The sequence below is a fragment of the Oryctolagus cuniculus genome, chromosome 5 (assembly GCF_051225735.1).
Source record: "Oryctolagus cuniculus isolate XC-2025 breed Fujian yellow rabbit chromosome 5, ASM5122573v1, whole genome shotgun sequence".
In the NCBI taxonomy this organism is placed as follows: domain Eukaryota; kingdom Metazoa; phylum Chordata; class Mammalia; order Lagomorpha; family Leporidae; genus Oryctolagus; species Oryctolagus cuniculus.
Window position 1 is genome coordinate 165969211 of NC_142871.1, and position 26347 is coordinate 165995557.

Genomic DNA, 26347 nt, shown 5'->3' on the forward strand with positions numbered 1-26347 from the left:
GACTTGGTGAATATTGGTTCCTGACCAGCTGGGGAACAAGGAGTACCAGGCCAGTGCTGAGGCGTGCAGGCGCTGTCCCTGTACAGTGTAGGCTGCATTCTACATGGGCAGCCCTAGAGGGATGTTTACTTAGTTATAACAGAAGATAAGATGCTAGGAGTTTGCTTAAGAATAATTTTCATTACCTTTGTTAACTCCGCCCTCGCACTTCATGGGAAGTTGAACATCGGATCTGAAAAAGTTGGTTTGGGATTTGATGTTTCAGAACCGAGACATGGCTTCCCACGTGTGCGCTTGCGTGTGGAGAAGTCCTGCCGCTGCTGGAGGGAGCACTGCCCGTGTGTGTTCCCTCGGCGCTCTCTCTGTGTCCAAGCACGGATGCTTTGGCAATGTTTCCCAGAGAATGGCTTTTAAGTAACGTCTGAAAGGCATCGACGCTGTTGACGTAGTTTTGTTCCTAGATAAACAGTCCCCTACTTTACGGAAGTGACTAATGGAAGCGATTCAGATAAAAGAGAGGGGGAGGGTCAAGTTCACGTGGCGTCTCGTCTGCTGAGATGGCCCTGGAGGGAAGTGTTTCCATAAATCCACCGCGGGTTTTCCTTGTGAGCCAGAGAGGAAGCTGCCTCTGAGTTTTCAGTTGGTGCATTTGTCAGCAACTGGGCATTCCCGAAAGGGAGGATGAGCAAACAGAACGTCCCACCCCACCACTCGGAAGCCATACTACCTCTTGGAAAGCAACGTGCAGGTCTGTGGTGGGGACAGCCCGTGACGAATCTGTTTCCTTTGGCTGATCTTCATCGGAACTTTTGGGTGGCTCATTTTTTCTAACATTGTTGCTAAATTCATGTTTGTTGTGATTTCATACATAAGTACAGATGGGGTACTTCTAAAAGTTCATGGAGAATGAAATTAAAAGATACATAAATTCAGCCGGCGCTGCGGCTCACTAGGCTAATCCTCCGCCTTGCGGCACCGGCACACCGGGTTCTAGTCCCGGTCGGGGCGCCGGATTCTGTCCCGGTTGCCCCTCTTACGGTCCAGCTCTCTGCTGTGGCCAGGGAGTGCAGTGGAGGATGGCCCAAGTGCTTGGGCCCTGCACCCCATGGGAGACCAGGAGAAGCACCTGGCTCCTGGCTTCGGATCGGCGTGGTGCGTCGGCCACGGCGGCCATTGGAGGGTGAACCAACGGCAAAAGGAAGACCTTTCTCTCTGTCTCTCTCTCTCTCACTGTCCACTCTGTCAAAAAAAAAAAAAAAAAAAAAAAAAAAAAAAAAAAAGGGTACATAAATCCATGCCTAGGCGGCAGTCTTCAAAAGTTCATGCGAAATGCATACTACGGAAAAAGTTTGCATGGGCTTCAAAATTAGATTACTTTTTTGGAATCACAATACGCTATCTTTTAATTCCATCTTCCCACAGACTTTCTGAAGCAGCCTTGTCCGGCAGATACCCTTCTCCAAGAGATACCTTTCTCCGACAGGTGTGTTTACCCTGACTCAATTGTGCCCTTCTTTTCACACTCCTCACTGGCCATGTCCAAAGACAGGTGAATTCCTGAGCTCCTGACGGCTCTAGGCCTTCGTTCTCCCACCTCATTTCATAAACCAGGCCTGTAAAGTGGCCGTGTCTGCAAGTGGTGGTGGGCACGGCTGCGCCCTCTTGCTCTTGGCCCACGGTGTAATCAGGACTGAGGCCGGCTGGCGGACAGACGGACGGTCCTTGCCCACGCCTGGATCACACCGCGTCTGGAGCATGGCTTGTCTCTGGAGCCCCAGTTACAGGGACAGTAAATGTTCTTCTGGTTAAACCAGTTGACTCAGACGTCTATAAACAGCAACCACCGCACTGACCCATTTGGGCAGGGCTGAACACTCCCTTGGAGCAACCGCCAGCCATCTGTGATGTCCCATCATTTGGCAGCCGCCAGGAGCAGCGCGTCCAGTCCACGTCTGTCCTCCACAACTCGGAAACTGACAACTGCTGGTGGCTATCAGATTTAGCAAGTAAACACAGAAGATGTCAAGTTAAATTGGAATCTTAGATGAGCAACAAATAATTTCTACAGCATAAGTATGTCCCAAACATTGCACGGAACCTACTAATACCAAAATAAAGCGACGCTTCCTCCATCTGACATGCAGTTTAAATGGGCCTCCTGCTTCTTAGCTGACCACCCAACTGCAGACTCCTGGGAGGTCTCCCGAGGTGCTTGGGTCCTGCCTGTCCTGGGGTCCTCACACCATATGTGTGCAGGACTTACTTCTAACTAAAGACTGCTCTCTGGGTGAGTCACTCCCTGAGTTAAGCACGGGAGCCACGGGTTCTTGCCAGGCACTGGGCCTCCTCCTGGTGGGAGAGGATCAGGCTCCTGTTTCCGCGTCTCCCCCTCTTTGCACCACCGGGCCCGTGGGCTGTGCACGCCGCACGATTACTTCTTGTTTTCATCCAGCCCCTCAGAGCGGACGTGTCGGGACGGATGACTGACAGATGGCCTGGCCCCTCTGGGAGTGTCTGCCCTGTAGCACGGTTACAGATGGCTTCCTTCACCAGGTCCTGGAAAGCAGGGGCTCCGAGGGCCGTGTTTCTGGCAGCAGGTGGGAGCTCCTTGCTTCAGAAACTCCCCGGCTCTGCATTTGTTCCTGCTTCTGGCATCCTGTTATCCCGACCCCCAGGAGCTGATCAGGTGCCTGGGAGCCACCTCAGGGATCCCCCAAAGAGGGCTGGGTCCCTTTCCCACAGCGCACCCTGAAGAGAAACGCAAGCAGTGTCCTTGTCCCCTTAGCTGAAATGAGAGTAGACTCCTAGGAGGAAACCTTTCTTATCTGAGCAACCCTGGCTAATCGAAGCAGAGAAGTTAGTCCAGAGCAGGTAGTTGGCTGTGTGTGCAGAGACCACAGCCTGCTCCCTGTGCCTCTGTCACAGAGCAGCCTGCATGGCCCAGCCAGGAGCCTCCGACCTGCAGCCTCTCCTGGCCCAGATAAGCACCCCGAGGTACAGGTCACCTCCAAGTTCACAGGCCCCAGCCCCTGCTCCCACCTCCTTCAGCGTGTCCCCATCCACGCACCATCCTGGGGCCCCTCTGACCTCGAAGGGCCCTGTCCCTTCTGCGTCTGCTGCTGTGCCCAGGGTCCCATCTCCATTTCCTCCTGCCTGGCGGGTCCCTTCCGTGGAGACCTGGGGCATCCGGGGCCTTGGGGGAGCAGCTTTGGAAGCCACTTCTGCCTTTCCCTGGGATGTGTCTGCATCTCGCCAGCTTCCTGCCATGGCTGCAAATAGACGCCTTCCCCCTTCCTGTCTCCCTCACCAGCTTCACCAGCCTCTGCTGCACCTGCCAGGCTCCCCCTCTGGGCTGATGAGAAGTCTCTGGCCCTCGGTTCATTTGCTGCAGATTGAAAGATCTCAATCGCAGGTGTCACAGCCTTCAAAGAGCAGCAGTGAAGTATCGCCTTGTTTAGTTGCTAAACCATGTCTGGTTTCCTTCCCTGGGGTCATCAAGCTAGAGAGAGGGCAGAGAGAGAAACCAGTCTGTCAACAAGAGAAGCTGGGAGACTTCCCAGAGTTCTAATTCCCGTTTAACAACCATTTATTGGACATGTGCACATTTGACCTGGTTTATTGCTTCTGCCACTGTTTGAAATATGAGGCGAATGAAGCGTCTGTGTACCATGAAAACCCCACCCAACACTGTCCCATCGCGGGGCTGGGCCCTCCTGTCTGCATGGAAGACTGACTCGTGTCCCCTGAAAATTCGCATTTAAAGTCCAGTCCCTTGGATTATCACTGTATTGGAGATGTGATTTCTAAAGAGGTAACTAAAGGGGCCGGCACTGTGGTGTAGCGGGCAAAGCCACCATCTGCACGCCAGCATCCCATATGGGCACTGGTTCAAGTCCCAGCTGCTCCACTTCCGATCCAGCTCTCTGCTATGTCCTGGGAAAGCAGCTGGGCCCCTGCACCTGTGTGGGAGACCTGTAAGAAGCTCCTGGCTTCAGATTGGCACAGCTCCGGCCGTTGAGGCCAACTGGGGAGTGAACCAGCAGATGGAAGACCTCTCTCTCTCTCTCTCTCTTTGTCTACTTCTCTTTCTCTCACTGTGTAACTCTGACTTTCAAATAAATAAATCTTTTTTTTTTTTTTTAAAGGGATGACTAAAGTAAATGAGGTCATTGGGGTGGACCTGGTCCAGCATGATGAGGTCTTTTCCGGGGCAGCTGACACTCAAGAGAAAACCAGGTGTAGGCACAGGGAGGAGACGGTATCTGCAGCTAAGGACGGGGCCTCAGCTGTGGCCTCTCACACGGTGGCCTTGGACTTCAACCTCCAGGATCTGTAGGAAGAAGCATCCATTGCGCGAGCCCCCCTGGTGTGTCCTCGTCCTCTGGACTCTTCTGGGGCAGCTTGGGAGGGGCCTGGGCTCATGCGGTGGGCTCACCTGCTCCTAGCCAAGACCCCGTGCCTCGTTCCAGGGCCCCGGCCCCTGTGGCAGCTGCCGTGTCCTAGTCACAGAACTGGTGGGAAGGGGAGATGTCACCTGAGAATGCCCGAGGGGGCGAGGGGTGGGGTCAGACTTCCCGCTGCCTTCCCCCCACCCCAGGTGGCTTCGTGTGAAAAAGTAAAGCTCAGCATGTGTCCTCGACTTTTTTTTAATTTAGGATTTATTGCAAACAGGAGAAGGAGTGCTCTGGCCCCAGCAATCCGGAAGGACTGCCCTTTAGCGAGGCTGTCGAGCGGTTGCTGCGGGGAGGAGGGCGTAGGTGAGGAGTGTGGAGCGCCTTTTCCTGAGCCCTTTGTGGTATTTGTTCCAGGCTAAGGCGTCCGGCACAAGAGGGGACATTTCAGAGCGCTCAGGTCAAGTGCGATGCAGCCGTGAGCAGCCTACACGGAAGGGCAGCTTCCTCTTTCCACGCCGAGTGTGGCTGTTTGCACGGAAGGCTGGCTCTCACCATCCCCGCGTGTTGTGGCTCCAGGCTTACTGTGCTTCAGCCGTAGCAGGGAAAATAGCAGGGCTGGGCTTGGACCCCGGTCTGCCCTTGACTCTGAATTGTTGCCAGTGTTGACTTTTCATGGCTGCCTGGACAGCCTCTCCCTGAGGCCTGGGGCGATAATGACCTCAAACACAGATCCGAAGCCTCGGGGAGCAGCAGTGGCACAGTACTGGGGCGCTGAAATTTCTTCTTGGTTAAGTGCCAGTTCCAACCCTCCCCATCTCTCCTTCCTCACGGCCACGCTCCCCCTAGCCGTCAGGTGTCTTTGTAAATCAGGACTTTCCAAGATTTGCAGGGAAATCCGGGCAGGCTCGGGCTCTGCCTAAATCAATCCAATGGGGCAAATCCTTACTGTTTGTGCCCTGTCCTCTTGATCAGCCTAGAACTGGTGCTGGCTTAGGCTGAGATGACTTTGACATCAAAGGAGAGTGGCAGAAACACTCTAAGGTGGGCCCCAGGATTCTCCCTTGGACCCCTCCCCTTGTGTGTGGGGCATCCCATGACTTGCTTCCGGCTGATGGAGCATGGCATCAATTTTACAGATGAGGAAAAGGAAGGGGAGCACCCTCAGGGAGGAAGCTGTGGGGGCAGCACACGTGTCCTGGACCCGGAGCTGCACCGTGTTAGCCTCCCCTGGTTCCTCCTGGGACCCTCCCCGATGAGAACACGGATGCCCCCATCACCACCCTCGTGGTGGGTGGGCTGAGGCCCCAGTGGGCATGCGCCCCCGTGAGCCCACCTACTGCACTGTGCTACCATACGTAAGACTGTGTCTCCCCAGCTGGCTCCCCCCTGCTCTCTTGCTGGCTTGGAGGAAGCAAGCTGCCACATTGTGGATTGCCCATGGACGAGGCCCTGGGGCACGGAGCTGATGGTGGCCTCGAGGCAGCAGTCGGCAAGGAATCTGTTCTCAGTCCAACAGCCACGAGGAAGTGAATCTCCAACAACGGTAGCAGAGCTTAGACGCAGCTGTACCTCCTGTTGAGCTCAGATGTGGCCACGGCTGCCCATCACCTTGGTGGCAGCCTGGGAGACAGAGAACTCCGCCAGGGCTCTGTCTGCAGAGCAGAGAGGCAGCATGCGTGTGCTGTCACTCCAAGCGGCTGGGTCTCTAGGAATTCATTATGCAGCAAGAGACCGTGGGTGCAATCCGTTCATGGCGTAAGTTGATACAGAGAGCGGCGTCCCAGGAGTGGCACAGAGCTAGGAAGGTGTATCAGAAAATTTGTGGGAAATGGAATTAAAAGATAAGTTCAATGTGATTCCAAAGTTTTCAAACTCTGCATACAGGCGTCTGCAGAAGTTCATTGAAAATGTGTATTATGAAAAAACTGTGCATGGATTTCAAAATATTTTGGCACCAAGGCAAACTTCTTTTTTTTTTTTAATTAATTAATTTATTTACTTAAAAGGCAGAGTTACAGAGAGAGAGGGAGGGAGGGAGGGAGAGAGAGAGAGAGAGAGCATCACTCCCCAGATGGCTGCGATGGCCAGCACAGGGCCAGGCTGACGTCAGGAACCAGAGGCTTCTTCTGGGTCTCCCATGTGGATGGCAAGAGCCCAAGCACTTGGGCCACCTTCAGCTGCTTTCCGAGGAGCCTTAGCAGGGAGCTGGACCAGAAGTGGAGCAGCCAGGTCCTGAACAGGTGCCCCAATGAGATGATGGCATCATGGACGGTGGCCTAACCTACCACACCCGATGCTGGACCCACACATTCATCTTTCAGTGCTGTTTCCCATGAACTTCTGAAGCACCCTTATACTTAAAAAAATAAAAAAAGAGGAAGCTACATAAACTTTTGCGAGCGTCATTTGCAGTTAAGGAACAGACAGCTCATTTGACTTCTTTGCAGTCCTTTGGGGCAGGTGGGGAAGAAATGCTACAAGGCTGTTCGGGGAGTAAGCTTTGCATTTGCACTTTCCGGAAATGTGCTTTGTGGAAGACGCAATCCTGACCCAGGTGTGGGAAGAGCTGGGGCCGTGGGTGGGGCGTGCCTGGTCACTGGTGCACAGAGGAAGCCAGCCAGGAGGACAGGGGAGGGCGGGCAGATCAGGGAGGTAAGGGAGGTGTGGAGTGGGGGTGCACGGGCCCTATAGCCAAGCGGAGGACTTTGCTTGTCCTGATGGGATGGGAAACTCTCTCAGGCTTTGGGAGAATGAGTGGACTCACCGCATTCTAAGGCCGGCTGCCCTTGCTGTCCTGGTCTCTAAGTTGCTTAGGAGACGGCGGATGCCTGGGCGATGTAGATTCTGATTCCTTTCTGTATCCCTCCCACGGCTCAGCCTGTCTGTCGTCTTAGCGCCCAGGTGAGTGTTCGTGGTCTGTGCGATATTTGACACTCCCAAGAGCTGACGTCCCGGATGTGACACGGTGTGTAAGTGGCATTGGAACGGTGTGTGGAACTGCGGCATGGGAGGGAAGAGCTTTGCTGAGTCGGGTTCCTGGGTCTTCAAAACTCCTGGGAAGGAAGGTGCACAGGCAGGCGTGGCTGCAGTGGCGAGCCCCACCCCCCACCTGAGGTGCTGAACAGAGTGGGATAGAAGACGACCTTGACCTGCTTCTGGTGTGTGTGCTCAGCCTGTCCCTACGGCAGGGGCCTTGTGTGACTTCCCTGTATCATCTGCTGCTTGAACTACCATTGTTGTACTCAACCACATTAACTTGTGATTTCTACTCGCTTGTCTTTTTTTAACAAATTTTTAAAATGTATTTGAAAGAGTTACAGAGGCAGGGTGAGACACACACACACCACAGAGAATCATTGCAGAGCCTTTAATTTGGAAATCGGAGTCTGTCTCCAAGAAGAATCCTAGAATCGGGATTTTTTGGGTGGCAGGTTATTAAACGAGGTTCTTCTTTCCGAGTAGTAAGAATTAACTGTGGTGCAGCGGGTTAAGCTGCCGCTTACAGTGGTAGGTAGCCCTCTGATAGCAGGGACCACCAGTCGGAGCCCCAGCTACTCTGCTGCTGATCCAGCTCCTTGCTAATGCACCTGGGAAGTCCGTGGAAGGTGGCTGAGTGCTTGGGCCCCTGCCACCTATGGGGGAGGTCTGGATGGAGTTCCTGGCTCCTGGCTTTTGGCTGTTGTGGTCATTTGGGGAGTGAACCAGTGGGTGGAACATCTCTTTGTCTCTGTGTGTCCCTCTCTCTGTAACCCTGCCTTTCAAACAAGTAAATAAACAAACCTTTAAAAAGAAATTGGCCATTTCGTGCCCCTCCCTACGTTGGATAAGGCTGCTTGTTAAGAAGGTGGGAGTGGCACGTGAGGGGTTGTCTGAGAAACAGGGAGAGGGAAAGAACCAGAAACCAGCACTCTCTGTGTTTGCCAGAAGAGTGGTAGAGAATCTGCAGCCCCTGGCATCTGGAGTGGTGACGTAAGCAGCGCAGGTGTGGTTCACTAAGTCGTCTGCTTTAGGTGGACAGGCAGTGTTGGGGTGGGAGCATGCAGTGCCAACACTATTGCAAAAACTGCTGATTCACTGGCAGTACTGGGGTGTGTGTGTGTGCGCGTGCACATGGGTGTGCACTGGCTGTGTCTCCGGAGTCATCTAGTGGACTCCAACTCATTTGCTGATTCTCCTCAAAGTAGGTCAGCCCTCTGCTTATCAGTTACAGCAGACCGAGCAGTATCTAAACGAATTCCAAGCAGATTCCAGGCATTTCTCCCCGTGCCCTGGCTCCATGAATTCCCAGGGCTGTGGGTCTGGCAGGGGCAGGCAGGTGCTGAGGCACTGACTTGGGAGAGAGGTGAGCAGGCCTGGAGGAACGTGCATGGGCTGTGAGAAGCTGCAGCCAGGGCTTTGCAAGGGGGCCACGTCTCCTTCCACCCAGCACACACTCCAGGCTGGCTCCTCACTGAGCTCCCACAAAACAGGCCTGAACCCAGGAGGACAGTGTCTCCCCCTCAGCTCCATCTCATATGCTGTCCTAGAAAATGACAGAGTGGGTTATCTTCCCTGTCCAAACCCTGAGCACCTCTGAACTCGACTTGGAAGAGAGAACTGACAGCAAAGCCCACATCTCTTCATATCTCCCCTCCTGCCAATCACATCAAATCCACCCCAATCTCTGGCTGTCAGAGCCCCGGCCAAGCCAGTGGCAGACGCAGTGTGGAGCTGCCCTCAGGCTGAGAAGCGCAGGGCGAAGAGACCTACCCAAGAGGCTACTTCTCGGAGAAGCTACATCAAGCGCTGTGTTGAACACGTTGTCCTTGCACATGAGCTAAGCAGAGAGACTAAGGGGTGAATGGACGAGACAGAAAGCATGGAAGCCAGACAAGAGAAAGACATTTCAAAGCGGAGGTCTGGAAACACAGCCTCAGAAACCCCTGTAGTCAAGACAACTTGTCTAGCATTTGTGTGTCGCAGGTGTGCTCAGCTGAACACCTCTGGGCCTGTGCACCTGGGGAGAATGAGCCCCTACTGGGCTGAAATGCGTTCGCTCGCCGTGAGCCGAGTGTGCTCCTCCCTCAGTTCCCACGTTGCAGCCTTCACCCCGCCAGTGCATTTGGAAACAGATCTCCGGGAGCTACTGTGTTAACAGAGGTTATGAGAGTGGGGTCCTACTCTGATGGGGCCGGATCTCCTCAATAAATGGCGCTGGGAAAATGGATATCCGTCTGCAGAATGAACATGGGCCGTTATCTTTCACCATGCTCGGAACCCAGTGCAAAATGGACTAAGACAAACGTGAGACCCGAAACCATGAAACTCCTAACGAGGGAGAAGCTCCTTGAGGTTGACCGTAGCAATGAGGTTTTTGGATCTCACACCCAAAGCTGCAGCAGCAAAAGCAAGAGAAGCCAAGTGGGGTCACAGCAAACTAGAAACTTTTGCACAGAAGAGGAGGCAATCAACACGCTAACCTACCGTCTGGAAGAAAATATTTAGGAACCATACACCTGACAAGGGGTTGAGATCCAAAATATATGAAGAACTCACACAACTCAATTACAAGAATAACAATAAAAATGATTTCCAAGTAGCCTTCGGACCTGAATACACGTTTCCCTCAAAGGAAGCATAAAACCGGTCAACGGGAATATGAAAAGGTTCTCAACAGCACTACTCATCAAGGGGATGCAAATCACAGCCTGTAGGAGCCATCGCCTCACATCCAAGAGCGTGGCTGTTATCAGAAGGACAAGAGGAGCCAGCCCTGGTGACAGTGCCCAGAAAGGCAGCCCTGTACACTGCTGGGGGGGGGGGGGCAGGAATTGGTGCCAGCGTTATGGAGGCTCTGTAGGAAATTAAACTCGAACTACTTAGGCTCCATCGAAGCCTCTGTTGGTTGTGTGGACGAGGGAAATGAAATCCGTGTCTGGTGGGGATATCTGTGTTGCCATGCTCCTGGCATCGTCATTCACAGAGCTAAGCTATGGAAACAATACTCGCGTTCATGGACAAATGAATGGATAAAGGCACTGTGGTGGAGGCACACAGTGGGACATGTATTCAGCTGGAAGGAAGACTTGCCAGTTGCCCCAGCACAGATGAGACCAGAGCACATTATGCCAAGTGACAGACACTAGACACAGAAAGACTACTGCGTGTCTCACTTACATGTAGAATCTGAGAAAGCTGGATACGCAGAAAGTACAAGTGGAATGGTGATTGCCAAGGGCTGGGGTGGGGCCATGGGGTGATCTTGGTCAAAGGGTACAAAGTTGCATTGTGTCGGAGGAACAAGTCGAGAGAACACATGTTCAGCGTGAGGATGGCAGCTTATAATATTGTGATTTATGTTAGAAGTTTGCCAAGACGGTAGCAGATGCTTATAGCAGAAACAGACGGAGATAGAGGACATAGAGGTAGAGGAGGAGGAGGAGGACGAGGAAGAAGTGGGGCAAACTTTGTGTTGCACACTTTGAACATACACGTTTTTGAGAGGGCAACTTGAATTAACAAAAGGAAGAGGAAGACACCTGAGACCCCAGCTCTCCGTGGCGCGAGCACACGGCAGGAAGCGGCTGTGCCATCCGCAAGGCAGAAGGGAGGCCTCACCAGAAACCGGGTCTGCTGGCCCCTCGAGCTTGGCCCTCGCTCCCCAGAACCGAGACCGCGGGTGTCTGTTGTTTGAGCAGTGTAGCCTGAGTGGACTCAGACACACCCGAAGGCCACCGAGCTTGCGTGCCACTTCCATGTCCCGATGTCCCGAGGAGATCCCAAATGCGTTGGCTAATCCACTCATTCCATCCTCGCTGTTCTAGCCCTGTAACCCAGGGAGGTAAGTGCTACTGTCATCCCGTTGTGGGGAGGAAGAAAATGAGCATCCAGAACTCGATTCCAGCGTCCCCCTTCCTAGGGTCAGTTTGTCCAGCATCTGGCTTTGCCAGGCCAATGATACCAGAGCTTGGACAATTCACCTCCGGGCCTTAGGACACTGTGCCATTAAAAAATTATATACTTATTTATTTTCATTTTTTCTTTGAAAGGCAGAAAGAGAGAGAGAAAGACAGAGTTTTTTTTTTTAAAGTTTATTTTATTTATTTGAAAGGCAGAGTTACAGAGAGAGGGAGGGAGAGGCAGAGAGAGAAAGAGAAATCTTCCATCTGCTGGTTCACACCCCAAATGACCATAATGGCTGGGGCTGGGCCAGGCCAAAGTCAGGAGTCAGGAGCTTCTTCTGGGTCTCCTATGTGGATACAGGGGTCCAAACATTGGACTGTCTTCTGCTACCTTCCCAGGTGCATTAGCAGGGAGCTGGATTAGAATACCCGGGACTCAAACTGTCTCCCATGTGGGAGGCCAGCTTTGTAGGTGGTGGCTTTAACCCACTGTACCACAGCACCACCCAGAGAGAGAGAGAGAGAGAGAGAGAGAGAGATATCTTACATCTTTGGGTTCATTCCCCAAATGCCTACAACAGCCAGGGCTGGGCCAGGCCAAAGCCAGGAGCACAGAACTCAATGTCGGTCTCCCACGTGGATGGCAGGGAGCCGAGTGCTTGGGCTGTCACTTACTGTCTCCCTGGGGGCTCGTTGGCAGGAAACTGGACAAAAAGAGAAGGATCTGGGACTTGAACGAGACACTCTGTTTCGAGAGGCTGGGATGCAGGCACCCCAAGTGGGCGCTTATCTGCTGTACCAAGTGCCCGCCCCCATGATGGGATTGATGGTAGGAGCTTTTGTCACCATTGTGGTGGGAAGGGCTGGATGCAATTAGATTCCCTTGCTTACTGGCTGGAGTCCCCGCCCACGGACTCCCTGTGGGGCTGTCCATTTAAGTGCAGGTCAGGGGCAGGAAATACAGACTGGTCTAGGGCTCTAGTCTGGAGTCCTGTTGTCCCGACTGCATGCTGCTCTTGGCCTTTGTCCCTCTTCCTAAGCCCTGGAAGATGAGTCTCCAGGTAGAGCCAAGATCTGTGACCACGAGGGGCTGCAGAAAAGGGATCAGAGTGCCCGGGTCTCGTGCCCCATGGCCCTGCTCAGGGCTCTTGCCAGCTGGTGGGGAGCAAGTGCTAAACATTCCCCTCCTGGTTCCCGGGGAGGGAGGTGCTAATTCCCTGTCACCCGTGGGTGACCAGCCAGGCTGTGTATGGGGAGCCCGGGTGCTGACCTGTGCTGGTGAAAATGATGGGCTTCTTGTCATGAGGACAGTGATGCTGTCAATCACTCTGACTCCAGCAGCCCTGATTTTAAAGGAGGAAAGCCCAAGTCCGGGGTGGGGGGGGGGGGTGCATCAATCACAGGAGAACAAGAGGCCTGACATGGCAGTTCCTGTGGGGCTGGGGGGCGGGGCCTGCGGGCCGCTCATCGTCTCACAGCGAAAGAGGAGTAAGGCTGGTGAGGCTCGGTCAAGGAGTGAGAGGAGCAGCTTTCTGTTCTGTTCTTTTTCTTTCTTTCTTTCTTTTTTTTTTTTTTAATTTATTTATTTGGAAAGACTTACAGAGAGAGAAGGAGAGAGAGCGAGAGAGCTTCCAACTGCTGGTTCACTCCCCAGATAGCCACAACAGCCAAGGCTGGGCCAGGCCGAAGCCAGGAGCCAGGAGCTTCATCCAGATCTCCCACATGGGTGGCAGGGGCTCAAGCACTTGGGCCCTCCTCCACTGCTTTCCCAGGCTATGAGCAGGGAGCTGGGTTGGAAGTGGAGCAGCCGGGACATGAACTGGCACCCACATGGGATGCCAGCGTCACAGTCGGTGGCTTTACCCGCCACACCACAGCGCTGGCCCCAAGGAGCAGCTTTCAACATTAATTTTCTTCTCCTAATATTAGACTTTGATTAGAGGTTGAGAGCTTTTTTTCATTAAGAACTTTGCAGTGTCCATTTCCAAATCACAGCTAGTTAATAAGATTTCTATTTTATCAAGCATTGAAAATGCTGTTTCAAAAAGCTAGCTAGCTGTGTTGCCATGCGGGGAGGTCTATTTTATTCACGGATTCTTAGGAAGCTGAAAAGTAGCAGCAGGAGCCACAGTGATGAGGAGAAATTGTGTGCTGTGTCAAGTGAATGAAGATGAACCAGGCACTTCATGAGCATTACCTTTTTAAGAACATATTATTTATTTTGAAACACAGAGCAATAGAGAGAGAGAAAGACAGACAGACAGACAGCACTTCTATTTGCTGATCCACTCCCCAAATAGTGCAATGGCCAGGTTTGAGCCAGGCAGAAGCCAGGATTCTAATCAGGTCTCCCATGGGACTGGCAGGGGCCCCAACACGTGAGCCATCTTCTGCCGTGTTTCAGGCACATTATCAGGGAGCCGGATTGGAAGCAAGCAGCTGGGACTCGAACCCATGCTCCGGCAGACGCTGGCATTGCACGTGGCATCCTAACCCACTGAGACACAGCGCTGGCACCTCTGTCCATCATGCTTCAGCCTCCAAGCAGCCATGCAAGGGTGAGCTCTGTTCTTGCCTGCATTTTACAGAGGAACAGAGCAGTTGTCCAAGGCAGTTGGTGGACTTGTGAGAGACCGGAAAGAGAGGCCAGACACAGTGTTGCTCCTGCCCCAGCCAGAAGTAGAATGGGAGCCCCCTCTTTCTAGGGTTGGGTCTCTGGAGATGGGGCTCTGTGCCTTTTCTCATTCTCTGTTTTCTATTTTCCTCTATTCCTGTCTTTTTTGCTTGCAACAGAAACGTTTATTTATAAATAGCTACTAATTGACCAGTGCCCCCTCACTGTCAAGGATTGTTGAACACAACTTGGCCCAGGCCTCCAAGGGGTCTCACTCCAGTGGGAGAGGCAGACAGGGACTGTGGAGTCGGTGCTGAGTGGGGAGAGGGATGAACAGAGCAGCTGGGGATGGCACAGGGGGAAAAGCAATGAGGAGGAGGCGAGGAACAGCCCAAGAGACGGCAGTGGGGCAGGATCACGAAGAATCCAGACTCAGCAAGTACTGGGGGCTGAGCTGTGCCCCTCCCAAGTTTGTACGCTGAAGCCCTGACCACCAGGGTGATGTCTTGGAAGACGAGAACTTTGGGAAGTGCTTAGGGGAAGTCCTGAGAGGGGCTTCCATGATGGAACTGGTGGCCTCCTCAGAAGAATGAGAGACCCTCTGTGTCCACTGTGTTAGGGCACGGTGAGACCAGGTCAGGAAGGGAACCCTCACCGGGGACCAAACAGGCCAGCACGTTGATCATGAATGTCCTAGCCTGCAGAATGATGACAAATGGACATCTGTCCCCAGAGCCACCCAGCAAGTGGTATTTGTTACAGCGGCCCCAGCAGACCTAAGACCTTGGGCAAACGAGAGAAAGGCACACCTGGTGCAGAGAGGCGAAGCGGAGTCGCAGATGCTGGGATGTTCAGGACTCTGCAGGTGTGGCAGGTCCTCCACTTGGACTGAACGCTCAGGGCTGTTTGGAAACCCTCGAGTGAGCTGTCCTTGGCGTGTTCCAATCCCTGATTCTGCTGGGGAGCAAGGTGAGCAGGTGACGCGGGTGGGCAGGGCAGCTGGAAGGAAGCAAGCAAGCACGTGTGGTGTGAGTGGTGAGCGGCTGTGCCGTAGGTGGTGGACAGAGGGCGGCTGGTCCACAGGGTAGAGGATGCAGAGGTGTGACTCCCTGGGAGTCGGGAGCACGTGAGGGCTCTAAGGTGGGAGCGAGGTGTGCTGAAGACTGGAACGGAGAGAGTCTGGAGCATTGTGGGCCAGGTGGGCAGGGGCCAGGCCCGGGCCTGGGGGTACTGTAGGGGTTCAGAGTTGAACTCCAAGGAGTCAGAAATCCCAGTAGTGGGGCATACGACCCAGCGTCCATTCAGAAGCCGTGCCTGCCTTTGCTTGCCACGTGAGGAACACAAGTGGGGGCCCAGAGTCTGGATTCCCAGACTTGGCTGCGGATCGGAACCCAGTGGGGGCTGTAAAATATAATTAAAAATGGGTCTCAACTTCTGCCGATGGTCTTTCCTGCTGCACCGTAGCACGGCGGAGGGCATGGCGTTGAGGTCAAGCAGGCTGTTAGCTCTTCTTACAACGCCCCAAGCCGTCCTGGGGACCCCATTCTGATGACCTTCTGTAACTCATATTCAGACCCACCGTGGGGTCTGCATGTGCTCCAGCAGCCGGGAGGGCGAGGTGGACAGACCGATACGGGGGAGGGGGAGGTGAGTCAGTCCCGCCACGCTCATCCTTAGGGGAGGAGCGTGAATACTGAGGAGTGGGCTGTTGATGGGAGGATCGATGCCCCCTTCCATTTTAACAGGGACAGGCACGGGGAGCTTTGTAAATCAGTTATGGGAAAACGAGAGCACGCTTAGCTGATAGATTTCATTTTTTCAATTAAGTCTAATTAAGCAGACACGAGCTGCAAGCAAGGAGCCAGGTGGAAGTGGGGGTGCGAAGGAGCCAGGGGAGGTTGGGGGAGTGTAGAGAGGGTGTGAGGTCACTGCTGGGCAGAGACGGCCAGCACACCCCCGGGAGGCAGCTGGGCATTTGGGGCAGGCTGTGTGCTCCTCCGAGGGTGATGCCCACACACTGGGGTTTTGGTTTTCCCCAGCAAAGCGCAGAGGCACAGGGAAAGGAGATGGGGGGCTTCATCCTGGCCTAGGAGTTTGCAGGTCTTTGATGATTTTGACCAGAGAAATCTTAATGAAGAGGGAGGGCAGAGGTGGGGCAGTGGGGCGGGGGTGGCAATGGGAGGTGGGCTGTTCCACTGCCCTTCAAGAGAACTGGGCTGACTGCCCCCAGCGGCCATGCCTCTGCTTCCTCCTGGAGCCCTTGACGAACCCTGCCCTCCCGGCTAATGGCTGTGGGTCCTGGTGTAATGGTGGGGGTCCTGCTGTCCTTTGGTGGGGAGGGAGAGAGGGAGGAGGGCAACATCATAATGTCCTTAGATTTGTACCTAAAAACCATATTGAATCTGTTAGAAATTAATTAAAATTAAAATGATTTTTTAAAGATTTATTTATTTACTTGAAATTCAGAATTACACAGAGAGAGAAGGAGAGGCAGAGAAAAAGAGAGAGAGAGAGAGGTCTTCTATCCTCTGGTTCACTTCCCAATTGGCCACAATGGCCCGAGCTGCACCAATCCGAAGCCAGGAGCCAGGAGCTTCTTCCAGGTCTTCCACATGGGGGCAGGGGCCCAAGGACTTGGGCCATCTTCCACTGCTTTCCCAGGCCATAGCAGAGAGCTGGATTGGAAGTGGAGCAGCTGGGACTCAAACTGGCGCCCATATGGGATGCCGGCACTGCAGACCATGGCTTTACCTGCTACACCACAGTGCTGGCCCCAAGATTTTGTTTATTAGAGAAAGAGGGAGAGGGAGAAGGGAAGGAGGAGGGGGAGAGGGGGAGGGAGAGGGAGGAGAGGGAGGAGAGGGAGAGGGGGAGAGGGAGGAGAGGGAGAGGGAAAGGGAGAGTGTTATAGAGAGAAGGAGAGAGAGAGAGAGGTCTTCCATCCCCTGGTTCACTCCCCAAATGGCAGCAATGGCCAGAGCTGGGCTGATCCAAAGCCAGGAGCCAGGAGCTTCTTCCTGGTCTCCATGTGGGTGCAGGGGCCTAGGAACTTGGGCCCTCTTCCGCTGCTTTCCCAGGCCATAGCAGAGAGCTGGATCGGAAGTGGAGCAGCAAGAAAACGAACCGGCGCCCATATAGGATGCCAGCACTGCAGGTGGAGGCTTAGCCCATCACACCACAGTGCCAGTCCATGTGTTAATTTTCTATTGTGTAAGAAACTACTACAACGTCCTGCTTCCTCTGGGCCAGTAGTTAGGGGAGAGTGGGGGAAACGGAGGGAGAGGGACTCTCACCTCTGGACCGGTTTCTTACAACCTTACTTGATTCGCTCGGGCCCACCCAGCATAGATGCACTGTTGATTGATTTTAAAGTCATTTTCATGATCCCCGCAATGTGTCCTCACCTGTGCTACCCAGCACCATAATCGCATCTCTCCTGTTCCTGGGTCCACCACTCTCAAGCAGAGTGGGTTGCCCAGGGCATGCGCCCCAGGAGAGAAGCCGTCTGGGGGTCATGTGGAATTCTGCCTACCATAGCTTCATAGCAGGTGAAATGAAGGAAAATTAATTTACTTATTTATTTACTTATTGGAAAGGCAGAGAGAGCAAAAGGAAGATGGGAGGTGGAGAGAGGGAGAGGGAGAGGGAGAGAGGGAGAGGGAGAGAGGGAGAGAGGGAGAGAGGGAGAGAGGGAGAGAGGGAGAGAGAGAGGATCTTCCATCTGCTGGTTCACTCCCCGAATGCCCACAACAACACAATAGCCAGGTCTGGGTTAGGCCACAACCTGGAGCCAAGAACTTCATCCTGGGCTCCCATCTTCTGTGGTTTTCTCAGGCTCATTAAGCAGGGAGCTGGAATTGAAAGAGTAGCAGCTAGGACTGGAACCGGTGTCTGATTTGGGACGCCAGCAGTGCAGGTGCAGCTTAACCCACTGCAGTCTCGTGCCGGCCCCAAAATGAAAAAACAATTTAAGTCTGTTTTCTTTTCTGATTGCATAAACAACACAAGTTTGTAGGATAGAGTTTAGATCTGCAGCAGTGTACAAAAAGATAAATTATTTATACTGAATTTAATATATATTAAATTAAATTATACTCATACTATCACCCCCCATAGATGCTGCTATAATGCTGATGTATTATGCTTTATATTATGGGCCCACCGTTTGGAATTCTTTTCATTTATTTTCAATTTGCCATTAGATTAAGTGTTCTTTGAGAATATGAATGGGACTCACAATACAGTACTCCAGCGTAGGAATGCACAGCGGTTCAATTTATTTACTCGTTTTCCCTTTACACTGTGTTTGCTTCCAGTTTTCAGCTGTTGCGACGAATGTTGATGAACTTGGTCCAGCACGCCCAAGTGCTTGCTCAGAGCTCACCAGGCACCTGAACCGTTGGGGCGAGGGCCCCTAAACTGGTAGGGTTAGAGATGCCAATAACGAAGAGCAGGCACAGCCTGAGCAGGTTACGGTGGAAAATAAAACCCGTTCTTATCTGGGCACAGTTTTTTCACAAGCTTTTCTTGGGGGTGGGCAAGGTGCTCCTAAAGTACTCCAACGTAGGCTTCCCGGCGGCTGCTCCAAGTTAGCCAGACTCACACGGTGTCTGGCTGGCTGGCACCGGACTGGCTATGCCATCAGAGCAGCTTCAGGACAGTTCCTGGAGCACAAGTGCAGAGTGGGAGGAGGAGGTGGGAGGACGGCGGAGACGCTGTGGGGTTGCACAGGACGGTGGAGTTGGGGGTGAGGGGGGCTCGTGATGGAGAGAGTGAGAGGGAAGTGCTTAGGTCGGGGACATTCGGTGGCTGAGCACGGAAGTTGCCTGTGATGAGTGAGGAGCTCGATGAAGTGACTTCAGATGCACTGCTGTTTGTGTCCTTGTGGGTCTGGGTTTAACCTTGGTACTTGGCTTACTGCGGCTCCTCTTCCTGGGAACCACTTGGTGCTGATGGTGAGTCCACACCACCCCAGGGTCTGTGCCGTCTGGTGCTAAAGTGGGCGCACTGTGGCCCCTGGTCTGAGGGGCTTGGTTCTGGGAGTGCTGGCAGAGCCCCTGCCCAAGCTCACTTCAGGGCTTTCCTGAAGGGGGGCCCCCCAGGGGCTGCCCACTGTTCAACCTTTCCAGATTTCCTAGGAGAGTGTGTCCTTATGTGTATGTGTGTATGTGTGCACGTATGTGTGCATGCATGTATACGTGTGCACATGCCTGCATGTGTGTCTATATATGTACATGTGTGTATATATGCATGTGTGCATGTATGTATCAGTGTGCATGTGTGAGTGTGTGTATGCAAATGTGTATGTGTGTATGTGTTTGTGTGTATTAAGTGTGTGTGTGAGTGTGTGTATATGTATGAGAATGTGTATATGTGTGTATGTGTGTGTGTCGGGTAACAGGAGGAGGGGTGAGGCCAGGAAACAGCACGGATGCTGGGCCAGATGGAATTGGGGTCTCCGGGAGAGGCCAGGGCAGGTGGGCTTTGGCACGTGCATACCTGCTTCGGTCCACTCTGGGCAGCACCTGCACTCTGCATGTTGGTGTGATGGACACCACGTCCCCCTGGACAGTTGCACCTGAGCCTCTGCGGTGCTGTCTCTGTGGGAAGCAAATGGCCATTCCCTTGGCAGGGGTGTGGCCCCCAAGTCCCCCTGCCCTCTTTCTCCTTCTCAAAGCAGCTGTGGGCCTGCTCGGGCCAGGGAACACCCATGGCGTAGGGCTCTGGCTTCCCCTCCACCTTGTTCTCTGCCCTTTCGAGCCGGGCGTGGCAAGGGTGCACGTGTGTTTGGGACGGCGTGACTTACTGGTGGTTGCTCCACGGTGACTCTCCAGGGCGTGCCTCTGCTTCTCGAATCCTGGATGTCTCAGCTTTACAACAGGTGTAGACGGAGCTTCTCCTCCAAGTGGGGAGACTTTGCTCCTTGGGGCATTTGGCAGTGGAGACACTGTTGATGGTCACTACTGGGGCGTGTGTGTGTGTGTGTGTGTGTGTGTGTGCCTGGAATTCCTGAGTAGAGGCCAGGGATTTCGCTAAATATCTCATACTGCACAGGGCAGCTCTGTCCACAAGCAAGAATTATTCTGCCCCACATGTCAATAGTTGCAAGGTTGAGAAACCCTGATGCAGACCAAAGCGCTACCACTGTTACCGAGAAGCCTGGGTTCTGGTGTGCAAGCCACAAGCACTTCCCCGAGTTTGCACAGGAGGCGTCTGCCCGGACTCTATTTAGGGAAAGAACCATGACCTACTTTCTAGCACTTTCCCTACAGCATGATCAGTCAAAACAATTCATATATCCCTGGTCCGGGAGAAAGCAAGCAAACAAATGTCGACATGTATTTGGCTGGGCAGCTAGAGGACTCATAATAAGGAGAGACCTCAGGCCACGGAACTTCTCCTGGCCTTGAACTGCCTACCTGGAAGCCCACGGAGAAAGCGCACTAAGCTGGGAGAGTGAACAGGCCCTGTGCTGCCCAGGCGATCTCAGACTTTTAAATCCAAGGCAATGAGTGGGTCAGAGCTCCTGGGCGGAGGCCTGCCCTGTCCTCCTTGGAAGCCTCAGTTTTACAATCTGTAGCAAGAGGATGCTAACCCCTGCCCTGGGTAAGTCACAGGCCTGTTTGTTCTTGCTTTGTGAGGCATATGTCCACACCTGGCTCTGGGCGACCATGTAACAAGGATATAAAAGGCACTTTGCAAGGCCGGTGCTGTGGCATAGCAGGCTAAGCCTCCACTTGTGACGCCAGCACCCACTTGGGCTCTGGCCCCTGACCCAGCTGGTCCTCTTCCAGGCCAGCTCTCTGCTGTGGCCAGGGAGTGCAGTGGAGGATGGCCCAGGTGCTTGGGCCCTGCACCCGCATGGGAGACCAGGAGAAGCACCTGGCTCCTGGCTTTGGAGGGCCCAACTCTGGCTACTGTGGCCATTTGGGGAGTGAACCAGTGGATGGAAGGCCTCTCTCTCTGTCTCTCCCTCTCTCTGTCTATAACATTATCTCTCAAATAAATAAATAAATTTTTTTTTAAAAAAAGGTGCTTTGCAAAGCTGGTGTCTGTGATGCATCCTGGAGCTGGCTGTAGTATTGGGGTGCAACAGGGATGATGCCCCTGGGGGCGCATTGGAAGTGCAGACCCTCCAGCTCCAGCCCAAACCTGCTGAGTCAGGGTCTCCATTCTAGTAAGACACCCAGGGAATCCCTGCGCTCTTGTAGAGCCTGAGGAGACACCTACTGCTGCCACTCCTCAGCTCATGTGCACCTTGTAACTCAGAGAGATGGCCTCCCTTTGGGCAGCTGATGGTAAATTAGTGTGATAGACTGATGCTGTGGGGACCGATTCCCGTGGTCTTCCTTCATTGCAGACAGCAGTGAGGCAGAGTGTCTTACATTACCAGGTCAGAAATTTAATCTTGGAGACTGTCTTCTCTTTAACAGGTACCTATAACCAATGCTGTAGTATTTTCAAACTGTTATCACTTCAATGTGCTATCTGGGGGCTGTGGGTCAGAGGAGGGGCTTTAAGAATTTCCCAAAGCTGTCATGCAAAATTGTGTGCGTTCAGTTCCCTGGGAAGATAACCCATACCCGTGTCCCTTGGATTCATCACATCCCCAGTGGGGTCTTCATTCCAGATACTGAGAACCGTCAGTGCGGATACCTTTGTGCACCAAACATGTAGGGCGAGCTGACTGTAGCACTGGGCTACATCTTGTCAATGAAGAGGCAAGCTCTGTGATGGCACAACACTGGTGGTGAATCATTTATTAAACTTACACGGGGCTGGCATTGTGGTGCAGAGGATTAAGCCAATACTTGGGACCCTGGTATTCTATTTCAGAGTGCAGATCTGAGCCCTGGCTGCTCAGCTTCCGATCCAGCTCCCTGCTAATGCACCTGAAAATGCAGCAGAAGATGGCCCAAGTGCTTGGGGCCCTGCACCCATGTGGGAGGACCAGGTCCTGGATCCTGGCTTCAGCCTGGCCCAGACCTGGCTGTTGCAGCCATTTTGGGTGTGAACCAAATGAGATTCTGTCTCTCTCTTCCTCTCTCCCTCTCCCTTCTCCCTCACCCTCTCTTTCTCTCCCCCATCCCTATCCTCTGCCTTTCAATAAATAAATACATCTTTTTTAAAAAAAAATACAAAGGAAGAGAACCAGAGAGAAATCTGAGAAGTATTAACTTAATCAGGACACGCTAAAGAACGCAACTGAAAATTTTTAAAAACCTGCTTGGTGATTGGTCTGTTTAGGCTTTCTATGTCTTAATGGCTCAATTTTGGTAGATTATATATGTCCAGAAATCTATCCATTTCTCCTAGATTTTCCAATTTGTTGGCATATAGCTTGTTTGTAGTAATTCCTGATGATTATCTTTTATTTCTGTAGTATCATCATAACATCATCTTTTTCATCTCTGATTTTATTAATTTGGGTCTTCTAACTTTTTCTTGGTTGGTTGGGCCCATGGTGTATTGATTTTGTTTATTTTTTGAAAAAAACCAGCTTTTCATTTCACTGACATTTTATATAATTTTTGGTTTCAATTTTGTTTATTACTTCTCTATTTTTAATTATTTATTTCTTCTGCTAAAACCTATAAATATTTTTATTTGATATTTGCGGGCATATATATTTGTCATGCAAAATTGAAACAATATCATGGGAATGGAAATGAGGCAGGAAAAGTACCTGGTGGGCACTTCCATGAAGTGGATTTTTATTGATAGGTAATAAAAATGTCCAAGACGGTGATTCTGGAAACATCACCTAATGCGTTCCCCTCCCAAGTGTTTTAATTTAATTAGGAGGCAGGTTGATCATGGTGTGTCACAGCGCTTACAACCTCAGTGTCTGGGAGCGACGCTGGGTTGGAAGTGTGGTTTCCACAAAGGCAGGGATGGCCTCCTGCCTCCATGGCATCGCGGGACAACACACGGCTTCTCCTCTGATGCCCGTCTCGCTCAGCCCTTACGTGGATCTTCCTCCTGTCTGCTCCCTGACGCGGCCCTGTCCCTCAGGTCAGCATGGAAGGAGTGGGGGTGGGCAGGGGTTGGAGGTCACTGGTAGCCGTCCAGAGGAGCTGGACAGAGACCCAGGCTGCACTCCACAGACGAGCGTGGACAGGAGTCCTTGCCCGGTGGGCTCCTGTTCTGATTTTTAAGGAGCTCCTGCTGCCTGCGGTGCGGGGGCCCTGTGTCTGTGCTGCCCCGCGTGGTGGACAGGGCGGGGGTCACAGCAAAGCCGTGGTCCACGCTCCCGGCGTTGACATGCAGCTCCGGGCGCCGGGAGTCACGGTGCAGGCCCCCCTTTCCCACTTCTCCACCAGAGATGTCTCCAGGACGCGAACTTTCTGGAAGACACGAAGCATCAAACTGGACCTCCCTTCGGTCCCTCTAGGCTGAGTTCGGTGCTCCCGGCGCTGCCTGGCACGTAGGAAATGCTGGTTTCCATCTTGTCTGGAGGCCCGACTCCGTCCCCGCAGAATGTCCCCTGGGTCTGTGAGGCAGGAGAAGGATCAGTACCCCGGTGTCTTTGCAGTGGAGAGTCTGGATGGAAGGCGCATCCCTGCAGGGGCCGGGGCGGACGGCGGAGGAGGAAGACGCGCTCAGCTCTCCCTACCCAGGCCTCCACATCTGCAGGTTGAACCAGCAGCGGACTGAACAACAGCTGTTGTCCTGATCACGCACAGACCTTGTCTGTCACTGTTGGCTGAACAGTACAGTAAAACAGCTATCTACATAGTGTTCCCATTGCACACCTAGGGGTGATCTGGAGCGCAAAGGAGGAGGTGTGTAGGTTGTCAGCGAATACCGGGACATCCTGTTTAAGGGACACAGCACGCATGGGTGTGGGTGTTCCTGGGACTGGGGTGGGGCTGGGATGAATCCCTCATGGTCACGCAGGGAAGACTGTGAATGTAGCCACATCAGAGGCGACTTCTTCCCATGTGACCTGGAATCTGCTCTCTTACATGTAATACACCGTTCGGTTATTCCCCGAAGCCAAGGAAACTGCATTTCTCAAGTGTGTGCCCTTTAGCAAGAAAAGGCTGATATCGTAGAACCTACTTGGTCACTGAAGGAGACACAGCAGGTGGCTGTCTGACATGCACTGGCTGGGAGGGGACCCACGCATTCAGTCCCTGGCAGTGACCAAGCTCCCAAGCAAGGCCCCGTGCCCGCTTGGACACTGACATGCTTGGGAAGTGAGGGTGACTGCTTGTGAAGGCACAACGGGGCCTCTTCTGCATCCAGACTAACTTGGAGTTCAGCCGGAAGCTAATTCAGGTTTTGTTTTCACTGATATCACACTGCATTTGTGGAGCCTGGGACAAGTCCCCGGCCTGGGCAAACAGAAGGAGATTCTCGCCACAGACAGATATGAGCCTTTCCACGCGGCCCTGCCCTCCCACGTGGGTCTGAATTTAACAAAGCTGCACGCACACTGGGGTCCCACCGGGTTATGAAGGAGCAGAAATATTCCCATTGCCTGCTGATGTCCCAGTATCCCCGCATCAGACCGGAACACATTCCTCACGTGCCTGTGTGATGCTGGTGACACACAGCTACTGGAATGCCAGTCATGGAAGTTTACCACGTATCATGTATCATACATGATATCATACATGGTACGTGGTAAAGATACTAAGCAGCTGTGTTACTGGGTTGTGTATTTACTACACTACGCTGTTGACGTTATCTTTAGAATAGGCTTCTTCCGCCTATACATAAAATAGTGGATGATTAAACAGTGGGCTGGGCAACAGACTAACACATTTTGCATTACCTGAGTCTCTTATTGCCACACAAGCCCACACCGAGCGGTTGAGCCACACCAGCTATGTTTGCATGAGTGCATTCTAGAATGTTCCCAGCGGTCTGGGGACCCGCCCATGACACACCTCTCAGAACGTGTCCCTGATGTTAAGAGACTGAGCACTGTGCACCATCACCAGAGGGCAAGTGCCTTTGGCCGGTGTGGGCTTCCGGGGTCACTGGGTTCATGGCTGCTCCAGGTGGGGAGTGGGGGGGGGGGTCGCTGTGCACCACCCTGCCTGGGGACCATGACAGAGCACACATTTTGTCTGGAAGAGCTGTGGGATTGCACTGTTGGGCTCAGCAAAGCCTATTTGACCATATGAAACAGTGTCTTTGTTAATCAAAGTTTGATTGTATTCAAGGGGGCTCTCGGAGAGCAGAGAGACAAGGGTGGTGCACCAGGCTAAGGAGAGTGGGGGATGTTTCTCTGTCGTCTCCACAGTGAAGGCTGGAGCTTTCCTCTGCTCTCCCCTGTTTCAGCACGGCTCACAGTGGCCAGGGCCCTGAGGGTTTTGTGAAGATCCAGCGCCCTGAGGGCTGGTGTTCCAGCTCCTCCTTGTCCCAGCTGTCTCTTCAGCCCTGCCTGGGAGCAGTGGAGAAGTGCAGTGCCCTTATCTGTCTGGAGGCAAACACCAGAGGCTGGAGAAGTTCGAGGGTCTACGTGGTTGACATTGTGGTACTGCTGGTTAAGCCACCGCTTGTGACCCCGGCATCCGGCAGCAGAGAGCTGATTTGAGCCCCTGCGTCCCTGCTTCTGGCCCAGCTGCCTGCTAACACGGCTGGGAAAGCAGTGGAAAATGGCTCAGGTCCTTGGGCCCCTGCCACCCACGAGACGGACCCAGATGGAGTTCCCGGCTCCTGGTTTCACCCACCCCTGGTTGTTGCAGCCGTTTGGGGAGCGGACTAGCAGATGGAAGCTCTCTCTGTTGCTCTTTCAAATAAGTAAATAGAATCTTGAGAAAAATGTTCCTAGAAAATGCATATTATAAAGAAGCTGCATGGATTAAAAAATCCTTTTGCACCAAAATAAACTTACCTCTGAATTACTTTTTACATATTTTAGAAAATACAATTTATCCATTTTCAATGCTAAAAAGAACACGTGTTCATTATAAAGGTAAAAAGGACATGAAAGTTGGACGCTCACAGGAGAACCAGCCCTAATTCCAAAATGCAGACAAGTTCTGTTAAGTCTTGACTTACATTTTACTCACTCTTGTCTTTTTTTTGTACATGCATATTTTTACGCCTTCTTGGCCATCATTTCTTTATAACCACATACTTCTCTATTTTTCATATGACATGATATTTCCTATGCTATTACAAATTATTCTCAAACATTCTTTTAATAGCTATATCTTGCCTCCCAGAAGTGATTTCGGGCAATTTACATACGTTTTCCCTGTGTAATCCTAATAAAGGCCCAAGGAGGCGGGAGTTAGTCTCACACAGGTTGGTAAGAACATTGAGGCAGGCAGTGTTAGTGATGTTGCTGACACGGCACCATTATGAAACAAAGAGGGGTTTGTAGATCCGCGCTTGGACTCCATTTCCCATGTTGCCACTCACTACTCCATTTCTCTATCACTGGACATGGAGTTTGCCTCCAAAATTAAACTGTTATGAATTATTTAATGCACATT

General features: G+C 52.7%; 1 long non-coding RNA gene across 5 annotated transcripts in view; it reads left to right on the top strand.

The window, feature by feature from the left end:
• LOC103352266 (uncharacterized) overlaps positions 1 to 26347 on the top strand; it is a 46052-nt gene that overhangs the window by 15177 nt on the left and 4528 nt on the right. For 4 of the 5 annotated variants that reach the window (XR_519757.5, XR_016234331.1, XR_016234332.1 and 1 more), the window contains exon 4: positions 1423 to 2150. The exons of the other annotated variant lie outside the window; for it this stretch is intronic. This is a non-coding gene — a long non-coding RNA (uncharacterized LOC103352266). Of the gene's footprint in view, positions 1 to 1422; positions 2151 to 26347 lie in introns of those variants that run through there. 5 annotated transcript variants of the gene reach the window in all.